Genomic DNA, 24245 nt, shown 5'->3' on the forward strand with positions numbered 1-24245 from the left:
TGAACAGACCTTCTGTTTCTAAAATTAATGGAGCACAACCAGCAAGATGTCTCCAGATAAATCACTCTGGATGGTTAAGTGTTAGCTACAGACCAACTGCTCCTTCTGTTAAAGGGTGAAGAATGCTGGATTAAAACAAGAAGCCAGCTTTGGGTATCCGTTTGTGCAGTAGCCTTTCTGTAATGCTCTTCAAAGAGATATAAAGAAAATGCATTTGTTTCCCTTAAAGATCTGTGAATGAACCAAGGGTTAATTCTGATCACCTATTGATTGATTGATTGATTGATTGATTGATTGATTGCCTGTTGATTTCTCACCTTGATTTCTCACCCTTCCTCCCTATGAGGCTGGTTGGGTTAAGAGAGAGTGACTAGCCCAAAGTCACCAGAGATGCACAATGGTTGAGTGAAGGTAGAGTTCACCTTTGCTTCCTAGATCCATCTCTCTATCCATTGCTCCACATACTGACTGGTACATTTCTACAGCACAATTGCAGTATGTGCATGCTACATAGCATCATAGGAACATAGGAAAATAGCTTATAGCAAATGAGACCATTGGAAGTGACTGGCAGTGACCATCCAAGGTTTTAGATAGGAGTCTTTGCTGCTGGGTTGTTGTTTTTTTATGTGATTGATTGGTTTCTAATTGTTATGAACCACCCTCAGAGATGCAAATGCACTAGAAGGGTGGGGTGTACATTTACTAAACAAAGCATATAAGAGCATTTAGATGATTGAAAAAGATGTGTATAGATTTGTATTGCCAGAGTATAAAGAACAATTAGCAGTTTTTAGGATCTGATAAGGCCTTTATTTTTATTCCCTACTAAGGCGTCTAGTCCAACTCCCTGCATTGGACTAGATGACTCTCAGGGTCTCTTCCAACTACAAGTTTATGATTCTTTGATTCAAAATGTTATAATGAATGGCAGGTTCAGTCAAGTTGCATTCAAGTCTTTTTGACCCAACAATTCCATGCTTCCTTAGATATAGCTGGACATGGCTTTTGGCATGAAGTGTATTTGGAGTTCTAGACAGATTACTGCTCTTCTGCTGCCTCTTATCTCTACCATCTTTACCAGCAGTCATTTCTATCACATTACAAGAGTTTACAGCACAATCCAAAGTTCTGCCGGGATGAGCACATTTGAAATAGGCAGACCTTGAGCTGTCCCCCAAAGCTACACAGAGATAATTCCTGCCATCTCACTTTTGCTTGGGATATGCCATCATAATAAGTCCCTCAACTCAGCTTAACTGGGTCTATGCCTGCTTAGCCAGGGCTTATATTCAGGAAACTGGTGGGAGGCAACATTGATGGTGGTGTGTTGCAGTGTTGATGGGGGAAGGAGTCATCATGAGCAGCAGGAATGAAAGGGGCAAAACCCTGGCTTTATAAGCAGTCTTAGGGTTCCTAACCAAAGACCCCAAATTCAGGCTGATTTGGAGATTACATAAAGTTGTAGGAACAGCTCCACCTTCTTGTCTTAGTGGTGTGCTTGGCACTAGAGATGACACCAGTATAACCCAAAATAAGTGTTCTATATTTTTATATAATACATTTTTTGTCAACATCTGTATAATAGAAAGAAGTGTCATTGTTTTTTAATGATCCAGGGAACAATACAGTCCATGAGTTAGTCTGAAGTAGCCCACTCCTAGGGACTGAGAACCCCAAAGTTCATGGGCATTACCATTCAAATGGTGTGTGCGTGCCATGTCTTGTGATCGATTATGCAGGACAGGGCTTACCTGTCCCCCTCCTCAATATTTTATTCAGGTTGGCACCCTCTGGTCTGAAGGACACAATTCAAGGTGGCTTCCAAGGCATAGAAGCAAAGCAGCTGTGAAATCCCTGAGCTATGTTGCCATATTTCAAATGTGAAAATCAGGGGACAGAAAAGTTGTTGAGCTGCCATACGATTTCTGCCTGGACACTGCTGCCAGCTGCATTATTCCAAATATATCTGGGAAAATCCAGACGTGTGGCTATGCCATATTCACAACATACATTTAAAGCACTATGATGCCATTTTAAAGAGTCATGGCTCCAATCGAATAATTTTGAGAGTATGTTAAGGGTGATGAGAGTTGCCAGGACTCTCCCGGAACTACAATCCAGACAATGGTTTAACAATCCTTCTTCACAGGAAAGTCTAGGAATTGTAGCTCTGGAGAATGGGTGTCTTTGAAAACTTCCAACACCCTGAACAAAGGACAGCTCCCAGAAGAGCTCTTCAGAGCACTGTAATGCATTGATGATCATGAGATCAACTCTGTACCTGGAATGGAAAGTGGCATAATTGTGCCTTCAGCTTCTGCTTGGAAGTGTCACCTGTGGAGTTCTAGAAGACCAAGGCTGCTATTTTTGCAACAGCCCTGCACTGAATAGGAGTAACGAAATATGCTAAATGGCACAAAGGAAATGATCAAATGATCTGAAATGTAAAGCAAAGTCAGTGCTGCCTCCAGACCCAAATCTTTGCAATTGGTTCCTGTGTTCCAGCAAAGGCGCCTGTTCCTTTTTGTTTCCTGGTTAAGCTCAGCTTCCTGGTTCCCTTGTGTTTTACAAAGTCTGAGAAACCCTACTCCAAATTCACCCCTTAGGGTGAATCTCTATTATGTTGTACATGTTCACCTCTGAAAGCATAGTCAGAGCAAACTGAACTCTATCATGTATCAGTTAATTCACTGTCTATAGCACCAAAGAGATAAAGGGTAGTGTAGAGTCTGTCTCCCTTGTTGCCAGTAAATGAACACTACAGTCATTTTCACTGTCAGGCACTGCTAGTTGCTCTCTTGCTTCTAGCTCAAAATCATATGTGAGACATTTCTTCCTTCCTTCCTTTCATTATTATTAGAATAATGCCTTCAACCATAGATCTTTCATTAGAGAAGTCTAGTGACTGCACAATATCACCTAGTGGGAAGGAGGAATCACTTCTGGGAAACATTGTGCTGAATGGTCACCAGATATTCTATGGCTAAAAATATTTGCAACTTATTATTGAATATTTTGTGTCTATATTCGAATCTGTTTTCTGAACCTACTGAATCTCAGTATTTGATTTTTGACATTTTATGGGGTTGGCTCTAGACTTAGATGTGCACCCCTTACCCTGGCCTTTGACACCTGAGATGCACGCTTTCAGGGCTTTCCTGTGATTGTAATAAATTTAATAATGATGATAATAATGATAGAGTAGGCCTGTTGAAATAAATAAGGCTTTCTTTAGAGTCTTGATTTCAATGGCTCTACCCCAAAGCATGACTGAAAGTCTGAATCCAACTCATCAAATTGACCTAGAACAGCTTTTAGATTTTTATTACCTTGTATTTATGGGGAGGCCCCACAATTTTACAGTGTTTTGTCAGCTGCATATGCTGTAGTACTTCATGGATAAAAACTGGAACCCCACAATTCTCATAGCAAGGAATACTTTGCAAGCCTCACCCTTCCTTCCACTATTGCTTATCACTTTTGCTGAATGCTCTTCTTTTCTTGCAAGTTGAACTCGTTTATTCAATGATCTTTCCCCAGCTGCCATAAAACCCAAGAGGGTGGTTGCTCCTTCTCTTGAAGAGGTCCTTCTTGTTCTTTCCAAGCACTTTTCAAGAGCAGCTCCACAAAGAGTGTATTTTATGTCACCATTGCAGGAATATCCAGGGCCATACAGTCACAACTGGCATATCAATGAAACCTGGTAAACTGTGTTCCTGGCTACTGCTGCCCTAAGGACATTCAGCATCAGGGTCAGATCCAAGAGCACCCTCAAGTTGCAAAACCTGACCCTTAAGAGTGAGTGAGGTTTCATACAGTAAAGGCTGTACGCGAACTCCAAAATCAGGCTTCACCTGTAGCAAACAAGGTCAGGCTGAAGGGTGCACATCTCTCCTCTCCTCTTGGTATGCAGAGATAAAACAGAAATGGCAAGAGGGAGGGATGGGCTTGATGAGGAACCAGAAAGTGGAAAGCTGAAAGAATCAGTAGAGAAGGAAATGAATTGTTGGGATGCACTTCATGTGCTTGCAGAGTGAGCAGAGATAAGAAGGTGGTGCCCTCTAGAGCAGCATCCAAAGAAAGGTGGGAAGGGGACTTGGAGCAGAGAGCTTTTGCACTTAAGAGTAAATAATAAGGGGACAAGAAATAGAGGGAATGGAATCAGGGTCTAGGGGGGAAAGGCCCAGTGGTGAGCTAATAACAGAAGATTGTTGGGTCATAAGGCAAAATAGGGGTAGGAAGAAGGCCAATAGTTACACAGGTAGAAAACGAGCAGGGCTGGAGGGGCTTTCCAGTCATTGTGCTGTATGTCACGTGCATTACTATTTGCCAGCTGGGCAGAAGGGTAGACCTATGTATGCCAGGTGCAATGAGATCCTGGTGTGATTCTTAACCTTTGTTCAGTAGTCATGTAAAAGTCACCGTTGTTTTGCTCCGTCCAGGCAAACAAGAGACACAATCTCATTCCAGTCATGCAAAAGCATTCAAGTAGGGCCTGGAACAGGGGGCAAAGCCTGAAGAGAGTCCTGAGGGCCATACATAGAGGAGTGGAGGGCCACATTCATCCCAGGATCTGACATTCCCTGCTCATATCAGTCCTAAGGGTGGCATGAAACAATGAGGTGGGAACACACTGAAAAGCAGAAACAATTTAATTCATACAGACAGTACACAGAGTATCTCCTTCTGCATTATGGCCTTAGGATCACTCTCCTCCATGTTGTTGTTGTTGTGTTGTTTTATTGAATTTATATACCGCCCTATACCTGGAGGTCTCAGGGCAGTTCACAGATGAACTGGTACATACTGATGAAGCACTGGCACTGTCTAGAAAGGGATATAAATTGGAATGTGGTGGTAGCGTGCATTGACTGCATATGTGAAACACATAAAATGTTCCATGCACCTGTCTCTGAAGCCCCTGCGTGAGAATATGATTTGCTTCAGCAGCTTCAGGCAAAGTTGAGTCAAGGGCTGTGATGCTGTCACAGAATCCTTAAGCGGGTAAATGAGAGAGGCAAATGTTAAATTCATTTTTTAAAAAACAGCATATGGTTACATGGATCTATAATGCATGATGTGAGTATGTAATACATCTTCAGCCTTCTCTTTGAGCTTTTCTGAATTATAAGTATTAGCATGACCCCTATTGACCAGTACAGAGAAATGGTAGAAAGTATATGAAAGATAGAATCAGAAAACTTCATGAACACAGCTTAGATATGAACAAAAGTTGACTGGAGGCCCCCTGCTCATTAAAATTGAGGACCCAATCCTTTAGGTCAGTAAGTCATGGGTCAAGGCCTATTAGACAAAATAGAAACAGAAATTATCTGGTCTGGATGGCATGCAACTGACAGTTCCTTAAAAAACTCAAATATGAAATTGCTGATCTTCTAACTTGTCCCTCAGACTTTATATATGAGGACTGGAAAATAGCCAGTGTAACACCATTTTCTAAAAGGGATCCTGGCCAGTTAACTGAACATGTGTTTTGAGAAAGCTGGTAGAAAGTATGGCTAAAGATTAAATAGCCAAGTATATAGAAGAATAGGGACGCAGGTGGCGCTGTGGGTTAAAGCCTCAGCGCCTAGGACTTGCCGATCGAAAGGTCGGCGGTTCGAATCCCTGCGGCGGGGTGCGCTCCCGCTGCTCGGTCCCAGCGCCTGCCAACCTAGCAGTTCGAAAGCACCTCCGGGTGCAAGTAGATAAATAGGGACCGCTTACCAGCGGGAAGGTAAACGGTGTTTCCGTGTGCGGCTCTGGCTCGCCAGAGCAGCGATGTCACGCTGGCCACGTGACCCGGAAGTGTCTCCGGACAGCGCTGGCCCCTGGCCTCTTAAGTGAGATGGGCACACAACCCCAGAGTCTGGCAAGACTGGCCCGTACGGGCAGGGGTACCTTTACCTTTACCTATATAGAAGAATAAGCCTTGCTGTAGCAGAGCCAGCAGAGCTTCTGCAAGGGCAAGATGTATTACATACTCACATCAAGCAGTGAGGGGGCCATGTTTGCTGCTGATGTTAAATTATTCAGCGTCATTTAAAACAAAAATAAATTGTGAAGAGCTCCAAAAGGACATCTCCAAAATGAGTGAGTGGGTGGTAAAATGACAAATGCAATTCAATGTAAACAAATGTAAACTGATGGATGTGAGGAGGAAAAAGGGCAAGTTCAAAAAATGATACCCTCACTCTCCATGTCAAATGGCATAATATTCAAGAGCAGTCCAGTTTATTTTCACCAACTGGGACAGGAAATCTCACAAGAGCCTCTCTCATTCCCTGGCAGTAAAAAAAGACAACTATAATAAATTTAATGACTGATCATGTGACGCCCTTCTATGACACCCAAAATCAGTTGCCTGAGGTGGTTCACATCATGAGTAGGGCCGGCCCGGGAAGAATTGTTATTGTACTTGAGTGGATGATCAAATGTACATTACTACATGTACACACTACACCTTATCAATTCGAAATATAAAACATGCAAATACATACAAATGCAGATAATAAAAGATAAATACATTCATATCCAAACCCATTAAAAGTTGCTCTATATTACTACATGATGCGTTTATAAAATACAATAAGGGAAGACAAGATCCAGCAATATCTATTATTTTTGCAACTGTGTTCCTCTCTCCCATTCCCTCCCCCTCCCCCCATTTCTTCCTTTAGTTAGCAAAAATCAATTTATAATGCTTAAGCCATGGTAGATGAATTTTTGTGGGATAAATGCAACACTTTGCTTTTGAGATCAGAACACACTATTGAGGCACTCAGGCTTTTATTACTATTAGGGCTGGCTGTCAATGCCTATTATATAGCTCTCCTAAAAGCTAGATGCAAGATTGCCTGACTGTGTAGTGATGATTTTCTCCTCCCTTTTATTTTGCAGGTATTCTTTGGCCCCAGATTTTTGGGACTGCAACTCACAGCATCCCTGAATGTTTGCCATGCTGAACTGGGGCTGATGGGAATATGGAAAAATAAAAGGGAAAGGAAGTGGGGCAATACCTAGAGATGAGCTTCTGAGTTACACAGAAGTCTTCCTCTGCAGTAGAGGTTTAAGTCAAAACTTATAAAAAATGTAAAATAAACGATGCTACATGTTTGGTGTGCCACATCTTAACCCATTGATATTGTTCTCTACAACAACAGAACTGGGAGGTTTCTGTTAATGGAGAATAAATTGTTGAGTACAAGCTTTGACTTTAATGAATCCCTGTTTCAATCAGGCAAATACATACATATTTGCCTCTGTGGAAAGAGAGTTGGTTTTTCCACAACTTCCACCTGGTGAACATTTAAAGCCACCATTGGGTAATCACTTGTTTGTGTGAGTCATGCCTTGGGTGCCACATTGCTTGTGAACCACTGCTTTAACTTCAGACAATGCAGCGCTGCCTTCCTCTAGGGGGAAGAAGGCATAGCTCAGTTGCAGAGCATCTTTTGAATGCAGAAGGTTCAAGCCCTGGCACTTCCTGGTGGGACTTCAAATGTTGCCTGCCTGAAACCTTGGAAAGCCTTTGCCAGTCAGTGTAAACCAGTGGTAAAGAAAGCCTTTCAGCCTAAGAGAAATAGTAGGCAGAGCAATGAATGTGAAATGTACCTTTTTACAGTTAGTTTCTACATATACCCTCACACCTCTTTGCTTCCTCCATCCAGGTGAACAAGAAGCATTCTCAGAATTCAAGGATACTTTCCAGCTAGGCAAAAACCTTTGAGAAGTGTGCAAAGCAGGTCAGGTAGGGGGTATGGCTCTGGAAAATGCCAAAGGGCTACACAGAGAAGCCTGGAAGGCTGCATTTGACTCCTAGTCCTGAGGTTCCCCACCCCTGGTGTAAACTATACTGAGATGGGCAGAGCAAGGGTCCTATGTTCTTGCATTTGTCTCAGGGACAGGAGTGGGGTGGGGAATGTGGCTTCATCTTTCATGAATGGCAGGCTTCATTCTCTCTTGAGAGAAGATCAGCAAGTGTATCTGATCTGCCGAAATTATCTCTTCTATAATCTGACACTCATGTAACTCTGCCTGGGAGGATATTATGGCTCATCAAATGAAACCTAAGACTCTTAATTTTTGTTAAATGTGCCTAGCAATTTATGCAAATTGGTACATAAAGCTTTTACACTGCTACAGAGATGTCTTAAAAATAACCTTGCATATTTCTTTGATGTAATTAAATGCACCTGGATCTGCCTGTAGGTGATTGGGAGGGGAGGGGGGGAGTTCCCCAGCGCTCCATTTTCCAAGATCCTATTTACAAATTAATAACTCAAGTACCAACAGTTTAAAAATAAAATAAAATTCCCTGATGAGAAATATTGATAGAAAACAGGTATCGTAGGAGAGCAGGATTTCATTGTAATGCAGGAACTCAGGTGCTTTTGGGAGCAGCGGGGTGGGTAGGGGAACACTTCAAAACTAATTTAAATGAAGAAATGGTAAGAGAGAAAGACAGTGTCTGTTTTGCTTATTTTATGGTTTGGTTACAGAAAGCTTTGCATACAGAAGCCATTCCAATTTATAGGTATCAAAGGGAATTAGAGCTGAAGAGCGCTGAGCTTCTGCCTTATTAAGTACGCTTGGTGGTGTCTCTGTCCTGCCTCGCTCTTTATAATGCAGACTAGAAGACTCTTCGTGTACAATGCACACAGAATATCTCTTCACTGAATGTAGCACTTTGCCATTACAGTATTACATCTAGGACTGGGGAAAGGGATCAGCTAATTCCCACCGGCATGCTGAAGATGCCACATTCTGATAATTTCCTTGGGGAAGGATCGCTGCTCAGCGGCAGAGCACATGCTTGGCATGCAGAAGGTTCAGTCCCTGACGTCGCCATTTAAAAAGATCTCAGGTGGCAGCAGGAGATGCCCAAGACTTCTGCTTGAGACCCTAGCTTCCAGTCTAGATAGAAAAATAGTATAAGGAAGCTCTGTATGTGTCAGTGACTGGACTGAAGGGGACGAGATTGAGGAGGAGGAATAGTGAAGATCACCCCACCCACCCCTTTTCCTGACACTTCCAGAGAGGAGGAAGGCAGCATTGAATTACAGCAGTGGTTTGAGGAAGGTCAAAGCACAGAGACAGGCAAACAGAAGCGTTGGGAGGTGTTGGGAGAAGAGAAGGGGGAGACAGAGACGGAACAGCCAGCTGACACGTTATCACTGGAGAGTATTTCTGACCCACCCCCCTTCTCCCAGAACCCGAACTTCATTGAGGGTGCAAGAGCAAAGGACTCAGAGACAATTAGCCCCTGGTGGCCACCGTAAGGGGAAGTGGTGTTGCTAGGAAGAGAGGGAGGAGGAGATCAGTTGGAGCAACGCCATTAATAGGAAGTAGACTGCATTCCTGGTCTCTCGTTGTGTTGATTTAATAAACTCATAAGTAAGAACTCTTTCTTTTTCTCTGCTCCTTGTGGCCACCGAGGGAGGGAGCAAATTCCCCGGAGCCTGACAGTATGTGACTCTTCTGGAAAGCAAAGAGATAGCCAACCGAAAATTTAATGATATATTAAACCAATAATTCCAGTCTATACCAGTAAATCTCACAGGATCACGAGGGGTCATTTAGGGCAATCTAAAGGATGCACCCTTTGTGTTTGGAATGAAATGGTTTTTGGTCCATGGTCTGGAGCAAACTGGAAGGGTCACCAGCAGATCTTAGTGGCTCGGTTGTTTGTTGACTGAACAGTTGCTGTGTCCACACACAACCATAATGTGTATATGGTGTATGTGGTTGCACAGATAAAATTTTCCCACCTGTGCTTTTGTGTGCTTTTGGCCACACCTCAGTGCTTTCAGACTTAGGCATCCAAAATCTCAGTGCTTTATAGGCTGTATTTGCACTGTGTGTTGTCTTAGGGCTATCTGTGATTATAGATGTAATCATTGTGAGGACTGTACCACTTTATCATGCAAATATCTATGTAGCATCGAACACTACTTGCTACAGGCTGGGACTCTAGGCCATATCCTTACAAGAGATTATAACAAAAAGCTAATATGAATGCAAATATAGCATACACTTGGTGTGTTGAATTAATATCCCTTTTCTTGTAACAAATGAAGATGCATGACATTTTTTCAGAGGTTTCTCTCTCCAGTTTTATAACCATTCTATTAAAGCCAATGATTTACTAGCTAACCTGAAGTGAAATTATTGGAAATTACTGTAAACGTCCTAATTGTACCTACTCTAATTGATGGCACAAATTTATACCCACTTCTATATGTATCCTTGGGAGAGGGGAGGCACATGCTATGTATTTAAAGAGGCCATCTTTAATGATTGGACCAATTTTTTTCTATTGTAACGATAGGGAAAAGCCAGTCCCTCAAAACTGGAACCATACATTTTTTTGGGGGGGGAGGGGAATTCACCCTAGTTGGCAACAAATCTGGTATTCTCCTTAAATAAGGCAGATGTTAAACTTAGAGATTTCCCTGACTTTGGATGTTCCTATTGATGAAAATCATCCAAGAAATGTTAAAGGAAGAAAAAGCAATTTTAATATGTAGCTAAATTTGTCAGAGGTGTCCTGCCCTTCCCTACCAGAGACCCACATACAGTTTGTTAAGTAAAGCTTACTATGGTAGATAGGTAAACTCCTTCTTAGTACCAGAGGATGTACGGCTGATAGACCATGTCTATTGAGGAAACTTTATACATTGGGGGAAAGTTTATAAGACCTATGACAAGAAGAAGGAAGAAGAAGAGCTTGGATTTGATATCCCGCTTTATCACTACCCAAAGGAGACTCAAAGCGGCTAACATTCTCCTTTCCCTTCCTCCCCCACAACAAACACTCTGTGAGGTGAAATGGGGCTGAGAGACTTCAGAGAAGTGTGACTAGCCCAAGGTCACCCAGCAGCCGCATGTGGAGGAGTGGGGAATCGAACCTGGTTCGCCAGATTACGAGTCCACTGCTCTTAACTACTACACCACACTGGCTCCAAGGATTGCAACCATATGTCATAGTTGTTCCAGGCACCATGAAAAGTGCTAGCTGTAACAATGTAAGAAGAGCAGAGCTGTGTTGGGTCAAAGGCCCATCTAACATACCCTCCAACATCCCATTGATCAAAATTGGGACACTTGTGAGCTTGTTAAGATCTGCGGTGGAGACTGTTTCATGATTCCTGTCAGTAACCTAGCTGTGCCTGACAGGGACACATAAATGATCTTTCTCTGTGGCCACAATGTCTCGAGCATTTCTCTCCCCCCCCCAAAAAAAAAAAGTAGGGCAAAAGTACTTTTAAATGTAATTAAGATATATATGGCTACCTCCACAGGATAAACATCTGAGGCATTTTTAGGAAAGTAAAAGGGGTTTGATCGGGCTGGCAAAATTTCTCAGAGGAGTTAAACATGTATCTGGGTACTCAAACCCCATGGTATGACTGTGCTCCTCACTCCTAGATTTATTCTTTTCTCACAGTTAAAAGATGTAATACAAGTAATATTCCCCATCTCCTCTAGAAGTGCATCTGGAATCTATAGCAAAGGGGAAATATGTGATAACACTGCACCCTTAATACTGTAAAATTGAGCCAGTACACACAGTCTTTCATCACAACCCATCTAAGCTCAAGCATTTCCATTTGCTGCAGTACAGTCTATACATTAGGACAAACTCATAAAAAGTAAATCACATCAGATATTATAGCTAGCATTAGAGGGAGGGAGGAAAATAAGGGCAGCAAGTTATTGTGTTGATGTTTTGTTTGTCTTTGCAAGCTCATTCAGGCCTTGTCAATTTATATTCCCTGAGCCTCTGCTAACTTGATCATATTGTTCCACTAGCTGGTCTAAAGTGAATTGTTAGGCTCTAAAACCTTAAGGAGGCGCAAAGACTATTGATTGGACACGTTGCCACATTGACCTTCTCACTGAAATGCATTGAGTCCCTGGGCTATCGTTTTCCTTTTACTCTGCCACAATGGAAGTAGGCTGTAAAGAGCCATTGTCATGACAGTTGCAGTAAAAAAGAGAGGGAAGAAAGACCCTTGTGTGTCTTGCTTTGCTAGAGGACAGGAATCTGAGAAGCCCACTGCAGGGGTATTATTACTACCACTCTGTTAAAAAAGGGAATTGTCTGGGGGTTTTGCCATTCTCATTCAAAAAGAATGAGAAAGAAATGGCCTCCAAACATTTTTCAAAGGGGGAGCAAAATTTAGGTGAAATTATAACCTGTGGGGTGCATTTGTCTTACAAAGTAGCCAAGGGGTGTGTGAGAGGGAGGGCAATATCCATCTAATATTGGAGGCAGTGAGAAATTTTACTTTCTTGGGCTCCATGATCACTGCAGATGGTGACAGCAGTCACAAAATTAAAAGACGCCTGCTTCTTGGGAGAAAAGCAATGACAAACCTAGACAACACCTTGCCAACAAAGGTCTGTATAGTAAAAGCTATGGTTTTCCCAGTAGTGGTGTATGGAAGTGAGAGCTGGACCATAAAGAAGGCTGATCGCCGAAGAATTGATGCTTTTGAATTATGGTGCTGGAGGAGACTCTTGAGAGTCCCATTGACTGCAAGAAGATCAAACCTATACATTTTGAAGGAAATCAGCCCTGAGTGCTCACTGGAAGGACAGATCGTGAAGCTGAGACTCCAATACTTTGGGCACCTCATGAGAAGAGAAGACTCCCTGGAAAAGACCCTGATTTTGGGAAAGATGGAGGGCACAAGGAGAAGGGGATGACAGAGGACGAGATGGTTGGATAGTGTTCTTGAAGCTACCAGCATGAGTTTGACCAAACTGCGGGAGGCAGTGGAAGACAGGAGTGCCTGGCATATTCTGGTCCATGGGGTCTTGAAGAGGTGGACACGACTAAACGACTAAACAACAACAATCAGTGGAAGGATTTCCACTTGCACGATGCAACTTTTCCTATGTCTCCTCTCCCTCATGCATCCCCTTTGCCCTCCCAAATATGTTCCAGAGGCTTGTGGGAAACTCAAAACAGATGTGGGGAGGGAGAAGAGGGGACGAGTTGTGTTAGATACAACCCAGAGTGTCCTCTTCCATTGTGCAATCTTCTTTGGGTAATTGCCAGAATGTCCTCAAAGCTCCATGGCATCTTTGACTGAGCTTTGAATGTGTGGGAAGGCGGAAAGGGTTACCATACATTCAGACACGTGTGGGATTCAAATGATGGAATTAGCGTTCTGGGGAATTTTGGGAAATTGGCAAAATGTCTGGGTTTCCCCCAAAAAAAGCTCAACCCTACATATCATGTAACTGGCAGCTTCTGTTAAAAAGGGGGCAGGGGTGTTTTACTTATAAAGAAATTAGGCCCGTTTCTGTAGAGGTGTACAACAAGCACCTGGAGTTTCTAAAAAGCTCCTGGAGTAATAATGTCAGATGATATCTTGCCAAATCCAAAGGTTTAGAAGAAAACTTTAGGGCATAGGTCTCCACCCTTTTATGAGGTAGTGAGCACATTTGGAAGGGCTGTAGGCTCCAGTCACAAAATAGTTGCTATGTGGGTGTGCAATATAAAAAATGGCTGCCGTATCTAAAAGAGCAGAAAAGGCAATGGAGCCATAAAATGGTATGGGCACACTGCTCCACATCAGTGGAGAGAAAGGCACTTACATCAGCCACCACTGTGCTAGCTCACAGCCAGAAGTTTTTTGCACCTTTCCAGAACAGATGTGATGGTGGGGATCCTAGCCAGGCATCTAGTGACACGTGGGCATGTTTAAGGACATGTGCACAAGAGACTGTTTGGTGTTCCTGTTTGACCTGGCTTGGCCTCTTCTACAGTGGTCAGTATAAACAGGAAAACAAATGCAACTGTCCCTTGTGCAGTGTGGATTTTTAAGGGGATATCTACCTTTCATGGTCACCATAGGAAGTACTGACAGGAGCACTGGTGCCCGTGGTCACCACATTGTGGATCCCTGCTTTAATTTAATTGTGGATCCCTGCTTTAATTTAATTTACTCACTATCATTTGGGTATGGGTGTGTTGAGAAGGTGCTCAGCTGAGCCCTGAAAGACATGAGGTCAAGACTTAAAGTACTAATCTTAAACTCATGCCAATGTGTACCGAATTCCTTTGCTACAAGGCCATGGAAGAGTGTGCACAGCTCATAAGTGTTCTTAGCTGTCTAATGCACTGGATGTAAAGGTTTCTGACCAGCATTAGTATTTATGGTGTCCCTGATGGTGGAGTCTGAGGAAGGGAAGCTATTTACGATGTCAGTGATTTGAGGCCATTGTCAAAGAGTTACACCATTTTACCTCCTGCAGTAAAAGGAATTTAGAGATAAGAAGAATAAATCACTCTAGGGATTAGATTTATTCAATTGGAGCTGGATTCTGAAGGGCTTCTGAAAGGTTAGATTTAGCAATAGTTAGCCCAAGGCTGCTGCAGGCAAGCATTGTGAGAAAATTCAAAGTCCTGTTTGGAATGATCCCTGTCCCACTCGCTGCACGATTTCCAAAATGCCAACATGACAGTCATTGACGTATTTCCATGCAGCCTCATTCTCTGCTTCTAAAAATACTCCCAAATACTCCTGTATGATTTGATTTTCCATTATGGTTGATATGAAATTTCATAAGTCTTTATTACTAGGCATGTCGGGGTGGTGGGTGGGTGTTCTTCTGTAATACAGGATGAAATGAGCATAGTGGTTCAGGGTTCCTCAGTTGGAGAAGCCAAGGGGGAAAAAGTTATCTTCTAAATGTCCTATCTTGTCAAGCACCATCTGCCGCTGTATGTCAGCTATATCATATCTTGACTTCTGCAAGTCAGAAACTGTCAATCTGTGTCAAATACTGATTGCTACATATCAGATATTGTCATATGTGGAGTTCTGCTGCTTGCTAGCTGTCAGAAGCTGACAAATGTTGGCTGCTGCATGCAGGATACTACACGTCACAGCTATCAGATGTTGTCATGTGGCGCACCGCCCCATAGGACGCACCTAGTTTTTTTGGGGGGGATAAAGAAAAAAAATTATTTCCCCCCCAGGCACGGGGCTGGCGCGGGGGAAGCCCGAGCTTCCCCTGATCCCAGCCCCCAGAACAGCCTGCTATCCACAAGCCTAGGGAGCCGCGCCGGTCTCCCCAGGCTTGCGGAGAGCTACGCGAAGCCCAGGCGCGCTCTTCAGCGTGCCCCGGGCTTCAGAATGCAGGCAGCTCTGTGCAACTGGGAAAGCCTGCATTTGCCCCATAGGACGCACATACATTTCCCCTTCATTTTTGGAGGGGGAAAGGTGCGTCCTATAGGGCGAAAAATACGGTATTTGGTGGGAACGCTCCAAATTAATCCAATGCTGGATTAGTTTGCTATAATCTTTAGCTATATCCATTTCATTACAGGGTATTATTTATTTATTTTATTGTTTTATTTATTTCAGAAAATTTATATGCTGCTTGATTGTTTAAAAAACACACACATTGAAGTGGTTTTTAAAAAGATAAAAAGATAAAATCGAGGGGGGGGGGAATACAATTATACAAATGTTTACAACAGATTGAAGTTACCTCAGCTTCTGAAGCATCTGGCTAGGCAGGTGCTGAAAAGAGTACAGTGAGATGCCTGCTTGATCTCAATAGGCAAGGAGTTCCAAAGTGCAGGGGCTGCCACACTAAACCATCAGGTATTACGTGGCACCTGCAGCAGTGACAATTCCACCGAATGAAGCAGTCCAGTGGGCACTTCTGGGGTAAGGAGATGCTGCATTGAACATTAAAATCTACTTACCGTTCTATTGGGTTACTTAGAGGAATAAAATATTCCGTTCCTTGTACTAATGTTAATTAATGGGCCTTTTGTTAACAACAGCCATATTTCAACTTCATGATGAAAATGCCCGCAAGGTGCTACCTATTAAAGGGTGCTTTGACAAAATATGGGAATTGTTTTTGACAGGATAAAGTATCCATGCAGATTAGTAACTATTTTGCACCCTAATTCCAATGATGATTGCTTGAGAACAGGGTTCTAGTTTCTAATAAATTCACAGTGGTACCTCGGGTTAAGTACTCAATTCGTTCTGGAGGTCCGTTCTTAACCTGAAACTGTTCTTAACCTGAAGCACCACTTTAGCTAATGGGGCCTCCTGCTGCCGCCGTACCGCTGGAGCACGATTTCTTTTCTCATCCTGAAGCAAAGTTCTTAACCCGAAGTACTATTTCTGGGTTAGCGGAGTCTGTAACCTGAAGCATATGTAACCTGAAGCGTATGTAACCCGAGGTACCACCGTAGTTGTTAATTGGGGGGGGGGGAGGTTATAGCCATAGTCAGTCCTACTCAAGAGTACACCAAGTACTGGTGTCAGGCTATTTTGTGCCCTAGGCAAGACTAACTACTTGCACCCCCACTCCAAGAAAACTCTATCAGATGTCCTGTAGAAAAAAATGAAAAGCACAAAACTTGAAACCGTTAGATTTATATCAAATTGCAAGGCTAAGTAATATTCTTTGATATCTTTCCCAAATACCAAAGAAAATGTTTTAGCACACAAATACTGTGAATTGTGATGTTAAAATTTAAGTCTCTTAAAAGTTTCAATTTCAGGTGCATCAAAATCTCACGTTGCGTGCCTTTTCTTTAGCAAATTTTGTCACCGGTTCCTTCAGGTTATGCTTGGGGATGTTCAAGTGATTGCCAAACCAATGAGTCTCTTTTGCAACATTGTTGAGCGTATGCAACTTTTTATAAGTTTGAGCTTTGAGAAATCGTTCAAAATATAAAATAAAAGTTAAATATTATCCGAAATGTGTAAGATATAACAAAAACTAATCTGTATAAAACTGTGCCCCTCTGTTAGATGCTGTCAAATATTCAGATGTCAAAAACTGGTGATCAAGAAGAAATACTTGGCCAAAGCACAACCAGTGAAACATTCACAGAGAAGAATTTTGAAGAGATGGATGTTCATCTTGCTGAACAGTTTTGCAGCTGCCACCCTCTTTAAAGTATCCAGGCACAAAGGACCTTCCTCTTCTTCTTCTTCTTCTTCTTCTTCTTCTTCTTCTTCTTCTTCTTCTTCTTCTTCTTCTTCTTTAGAATGTATGAAAGGAATAAACTTTGGGACTTCCTATATCTAGGAAGAAGTCTGTCTATTTTACTTTTTACTTTTGCTATCCAGACACTATCTCACCCATCAGCTCACAGACTCACAGTAATACTCACAGTAATACTCACAGTACTCGCTCTTACAAATGGTACTTCCAGGAATGTTGCCTGTCTGCAGAAGAGATAACCATCCCTGCACACTCTCAAGGATTAAGGGCAGTAGTTCTGCCATTTGATTTCCTGATTAAGCCTTGAATCATATGTGCACCTGCTTGCAAGTACCGTAAGTTTAACTGCACTTAGTGGGATTTAGGTAAAGGTAAAGGGATCCCTGACCGTTAGGTCCAGTCACGGATGACTCTGGGGTTGTGGCACTCATCTCGCTCTATAGGCCAAGGGAGCCGGCGTACAGCTAGCATGACTCAGCCGCTTCTGGCGAACCAGAGCAACACACGGAAATGCCGTTTACCTTCCTGCTAGAGCGGTACCTATTTATCCACTTGCACTTTGACGTGCTTTCGAACTGCTAGGTGGGCAGGAGCTGGGACCAAACAACGGGAGCTCATCCCGTTGCGGGGATTCGAACCACCGACCTTCTGATAGGCAAGCTCTAGGCTCTGTGGTTTAGACCACAGCACCACCCACGTCCCTTTAGTGGGACTTACTTCTGAGTAAATATGCCCAGGAAGCTGGGGAGACTTGGGTGAATCACTAGAGATGTACGGTGATAATAGTCCCAGTCCCAGATGGGGAAACTCATTCAAAGATATATTGAGCATCTGTACAGATTGCAAGACTAGAATGGGAAAGTATCAAGCCACATGCTTTGAGGATTAGCCTAAGCATTTGGCTATAATATGTTAGTGAGCCTGTGGATTAATGGCACAGATTACTGAGCATCTGTCTGCTATGGATTTCTTGCACCTTTCCCTGAACCATCTGGTGTTGAAAATAGGACACTGGGCTGGATGCATCAATCATAGGTGTCCCATATCCAGACAGACTGAGCAAGGCAGTTCTTCAAATCCCTCAGAAATGTTACTCCAACAATCTCAGAACTGTAGTGTGGAATCATGCTCGTCTGCAGCACCTATAGCATACAGTTATGAGAGTTTTATCCCGCCTCCATAATTAATTGGAAATGTGGTCTTACAAAGACAACAGTCAGCACACTGCATGTTCAGAGGCTGTGAATGACCAGCTGTCCATTGCAATCACTAAGTGGTCACCAATGTACAATTATTCTAATGCTCCACATGTGTGCACACATATATCAATGGCTGGTCATGCACTGAACAGTTGGAATAAATGGCCACTTACTTCAATTAATGATAATGACAAATTTTCAAGGAATCCAAGTTGTAATATCGTTCCCATGTTCAAAAAAACTAGAATGTCTCAGTGAAGACTGGAGATCCAGCACGCTTCCTGCAGGTTAAATACCCAAAGAAGGAAATGCTTTGAGAAGTCATTATTACAATGAAGTCCACTATTCATCAGAGCTTTCCTCTTCCAATAATTTCAGTAATATTTTCACCCCTCCAATCTACCCCATATGCAGAAAGCTAATACAACGCCTGTTGTGTTAAGGAATCTCTCCCTTTGTTTTCCCATCAGAATGAAAGGTCATCAGTAGAAGAAAATTTATACAGGTACTAGCAAAAGGCCTGCCCTCGTGACAGATGGCTGGATCTTGTCATGACTCTGGATGCATAGGGCTCAGCTATGGCCAGGCTAACTAGTATGCTCATTCCCAAAGAGTGCAGATTTTGACATGATATACCTTGGGCATATCTCATATGGATTATTTCAGAGCTTGGGATAAAGGTTCTAGCATATCCTTCTCCCTGACATACTAGCTTTCCATGTGCAAGCAAATATTATTTGTAGAAGCATGCTTTTATCAATCAATCTCACAGACACTAAACATATAGCCCAAGCCCGTTAGCCAATCAGTGAGAGAAGAAGACCTTAGTTATATTAGAATATTGTGGACAGACTATGGACACATTCACAGCATAGGTTTAAAGCACTGTCATCGTCATCATCATCAATAGTATTTATTTACCGCTTAATATGCAAAACCCCCTAAACAGCCTACACAAAGCACAATAAGATAATTTTTAAAAGGATGATACTCTGATACCACTTTAAACAGTCATAGCTTCCCCCAAAGAATTATGGGAGCTGTAGTTTGTTAAGGATGCTGGGAATTATTAGGAGACCTCTATTCCCCTCACAGAGCTATAATTTACAGAGTTCCCTGTGAAGAGGAATTGATAGTTAAACCGCTCTGGGAATTGTGGTGTGAATGTGGCCTAATAAGCAGTTACATATCATGGACAAACTCCATATTTTGAGCATCTGAATCTTTTAAGTGGCTAATGTTTCAAGATCTCAGAACACTAAGATCCACTGCAGTCAATCCTACATGCCCAGATCCTGGTCCCAGAGGAACTATTTGCGGCTGGCAAATTACTTGGCTGTACTGGGAGATATTTAAGAGACAGAGAGGGAACTAAGTGGAAAACATTTTTCAATTCTGATGTAATGTAACAGCATTCATTTTGTTTTATTTTTTAAAGCCCTAGCTTTAAAAGAAGTTTGAGAGGGATGCAATCCCAGCTTATTCAAATATCTTGCTTTGGGGAAATATACTTCACTGCACTTTTAACTTTAATATCATATTACAAACTCTTTTCCGGGAGGGTGGATATATTTTTATGAATACTTTATCACCAGACACTGAGAGCCAGTGAAGTGTTTTGGATAACAGAGATGAATAATGCATCACATTTTCAATGCCTACCAAACTGATTTGTTTACTAATAATTTGCTTTAAAGTACATTATTGTTTTACTGCTCACACATTGATTTACTCTCAAACATTTGCTGATCAGATATCATTAGAGCAGAAGAAAGTTTTCCTGAAGAAATATATTGTTTGCTGTCCCCTCCCAAATTGGAATTTGAGTCCCAAGTTGCCTACATTTCCCCCCCTTCTGTCATGCAGTACTCTCAGAAATATTGGAGATTTCACAGAGTATATCCGATTCACTATGTGCTATCGTGAATCCAACCTGTGAATGCAAATGGAAAAATGTGGCCTCCTGGGATCAGCTGTACTAAGGAGTTCCCTACTGGGATTGGCGGGTCACTGCCAGCACTGGTCATCTGATTGCTGCCACCATCGAACCCCACTTTGTCCATTTGCAGGTATGGTTTGGATTCAGGATAGTATAAAGGAGCAAGAACATAGTTTAGGTGTACTCCTGGATACATATTTGTTACTAGAGGCTTAGGAGTGTTACTCTGTGGCTAGGAATGCCTTTTACCAGCTTCATCTGGTACGCCATATCTGAATTGGAATAATCTGGCCACTAAAATCCATGCATTGGAAAACCCTGAGACTGGATTACTGCAATGGGCTCTATATGGGACTGCCCTTGGGTCAGGTCCAGAAGCTCTAGCTAATGCAGAATGCAGCATCTAGATTGCTCTTGCAGGCAGACCTGGAACCTCACTGCTAAAACATCTGTGCTGGCTGCTCATATGCTACCTGGTCAGGTTCAAGGCTCTTTTGTTAATATACAAAGCCCCAAACAACTTGAGTCCAGCTTGAGTCAGCTAAGGATCACCTGAGCTCTTATATCCCAGCTCAATAAGATCATTCAGAGAGTGCTGCTAGGAGAGTCCCTGTGTTCCAGGGACCTAGCTGGTCTCTGCTAGAAGTCAGGCATTTAGTATTGTCAGTCTCATGCTGAGCAGTGATTTTCCAATCTTTGCTTTTGATTTTCAGGCATTTCTTAAATACCAGTTTATGTAGACAGGCCTATGAAACTGTTCATATGTTTTTTGATCAGCCAATCATTTTAATTATCATGATGTGCTTTTTTCTGATGGTGTTTTATATTTTAATGTCCATACAGCTATAGACCAACTTGTTATATTGGCGGTATATAAATATGTTTATAAATGAAATTAATTAAGTGGTGGCTAGGATAGACCAAGTTCACACACCAGTGCTGGCAACAGACTTCTCGGTCTATCCTCAGCCACCCCCCACAAGCCTTCTTCTTCCCCTTACAAGCACTCCAGGGCATGGCAATTCCTCCTCAGTCTTAGGGCTCAGCTAGATTAGTCAAGAAAAAGCATTTTATATGCATTGTATATGTGATATAACACTGTGACACCAGATGGCACTGTGGAGTCCCATCTTTCCCAACCAGATTTCCCTGTATGAGTTTACAACACGTTTAACTGAAACGCTTAGTTGAAGTGTGTAGATCCAGCCTCAGTGTTGCCTTTATAGAACTTAGCTAGCAGGAGGACAGAGAAACAACTAAAGTTAGCTTGCTCTGCCTCTTGTTGGCTCTGGCTCCATCAAATGTCGGACTCCTTGCCTTCCATCTCACCATCACAATGGGCACCAGCCACCACTGTCTGTTCCAACTAAATCTCTGGCCTCAGGAAGGGGCCCAGGGCAGGTGCTAGTGCTGCACCCTGCTAGGATACCAGTGCCCTGGCAGCCTCTAAAGTGTGGAGTGCAAATTTATTGATTTAGCTGCTTTGAATGTTACTAGGCTGCCTCTGAAGGCGCTCAAACTCAGGATGAAAGGGAGAAACTAAAAGGAAGGCACGTCCCCACTGTGGAAGGATGTGTGGATCCAGAATTGGCCTCCACAGTCACTTACGGACTCAGTGTTAAAACTGTTAAAAGCCAATCTTACTTGGCTTTTTTGGTGATCACCAAAAAAGAAGAAGGCTGCCTTTGTAGACAAAGCCCCTTCAGGGCAGAAAATACCAATATACACACTGGAAGCATATCAATGTAGTACTATGGCAATCATTCTGACCGCAGAAGCAGTTCAGCTTGCCAGATGGAGCGATCCCCCTTTCCTCCCCCCATATACTGTTCTGGGGGTTATCCTGACCCCCCTCAATATAATTTTTTGGGGGTGCACACAGGGGGGAAAGCCCAATTGTGCAAGTGGAAGTCCTTGTTGCCACGATTGGGACTCATTGGTTGAATATAGCTCACAGCGTTTCAATAATATGGCATGTTAAAGACTTTAAAACTCCCCACAAAAAACAGGGACAGACAACAACTGGGTTTTAAAATACAGTTCAGACATCACAGAGCAATTTTCACAAACCACAGCAATAAATCAGCAGCAAACCCAGCAGTGCTAAGGTCAGAGACAGAATGCCAGGCGAGACTGAAATGTTCCCACACTGAATGTCCTCATTTTTTAATGTCCACTCATCCCTTCTACTGAGATTTAAAAGACGGGTTTACATCTGATGGAGTAAACTTCAACACGTTGAGCTTTCATATCTTGAGCATCATCCTATTGAAATCCCAGTCGATTCATTATGGTTTACTTTTCTTGATGCAATAAAATCTAAACGTTTATGTTGATGTATAAAGATAGCAACATTGATTTTTTTTTTTTTTGCTTTCTTTCTGCAGTTGATTTGATTACCACCAAACAGCCAGAGCCTTGCTCATGTCTTTTGATTTTACCACAGAATCTTATCACACTTGCCACTTTTCCTAATTGCATTTTCTGCTGAGAGAAGCAAGTGGAAGGATTTTGAGAGGATGCAGGTGAGCTCCCAAGAGGCTCTTTGCAGCTCATTAAAACCTGGTAACTCACAATTATTGTGATTTCAGATAGATTGCTCCCCTCCACTTCTACGGCTCCGTGACTCTCTATAAAATAGCACATACACTATGTGTGTATGCTGAACTCCAAGTCATATTTCTGAAGCCTATTGGAATGCTGTTAGACTTGAGCTTCCTATCCCACTGCTACTTTCAGTGTCAGCTCCAGGTTTTAGAAAGCTTTGGGGCAAGGCGCCTTCCAACAGTCAGGGCTTATCCACACCTTCATTTGCCCTATTGCTTTCCCCCAGGGAAACCCACTCTTTAGTGTTAAATTGGAACAAACAGCAATCAGGTTTTCTGCAGATTACCATTTGTTCTTCTTTATCACTAAAGAGCAGGTTTTCTGGAGGAAAGCAGCGGGGTGATAGCAAAACCCATGCTTTCTAGGCACAAGAAACCCAGAAGTGTGGAGAAGCCCACAGTCTAGCTTATTAGTAGAATGGAAAGAGTGGTTGGTGACAGTGGCATAGTGTGGGGGGTAGCAGGGGCCAGGGTCCTGGGTGCATTTTGGGGAGGGGGCACATTTGGGGGGCCCTGTAGTTGAGGGGCCCCTGCATTGACCACTGCACCTTGAAGAGCCAATGGAGATTTTTCCTCTGTGTGCTTGGCGCACCGAGGGAGAAACGAGCTCCCTTGGCCACGGTGCCTTGTGGCAGGGGATAGGGCTGATGGAACTCCACACTCCAAGTTGAGGTGAGCGGGGCAGCTGAGAGACAATGCCATGCCTGATTTCTGTTGTAATCCACAGGGGAGGCTATGGTAGAAGCAAAACCCTCTTGGGATGTTTGTGCTGTGAACCCCTTTATTGTGGGCTCAGGTTATATATATGTATAAACAAATCATATATCACAGTCTCTGCTGTCCCTCATTATGAGGAAACTGAACCCTGGTTAAGTACCTGGAACCCCTGAAATCTTACCCTGTTCAGAAATTGGGGTGACATGCAACAATATGTTGTGTAGCCAGTGGTCATGGCAGAGGTGGGCTGTGAACTGAGACAGAATCCCATATTCCCAGCTTATTTTCCTTACCATCATCTCTTGCCTCCCTTTCTCTTACAAGAATCTTGAACTAGGTACTCTAGATATGATTGCATGATGAAGATCTCTTGAAAGGATCCCTCAGTGGGAGTTCTAGACATAGTCAGGCATTGTGGCCCATGTAAACTGGAGACTTATTGGGAAAGGTTTGGTCTCCGAACAGGTCTCCTAGTACATCCCAATATTCAAGCTATATTATCTGTCACCAACAGCAATAAGCTGTTCATTTCTAATACTGAGCTGCTACCAGCAGGCTACCTTCAAGGATCTATTCCCAGTTCCTAAGGCAAATCATCTCCTAGTTAAGAAGCTTATACGTGTTTGATCTATTTAGGCAGTATGTTAATCACCACTGAATCCATGGAAATCCTTGATTTTGTTTTTAAGTAACTGTGTTCATTAATTAATCTTAGCTTTAGGCTATACGTAAATGTGGGAAAGATTATTCTAACCAGCCAGGAAATGGATTTTTCAGATTCTG

Source organism: Podarcis gaigeae (genome assembly GCF_964106915.1).
Source record: "Podarcis gaigeae genome assembly, chromosome: 6".
Taxonomy (NCBI): domain Eukaryota; kingdom Metazoa; phylum Chordata; class Lepidosauria; order Squamata; family Lacertidae; genus Podarcis; species Podarcis gaigeae.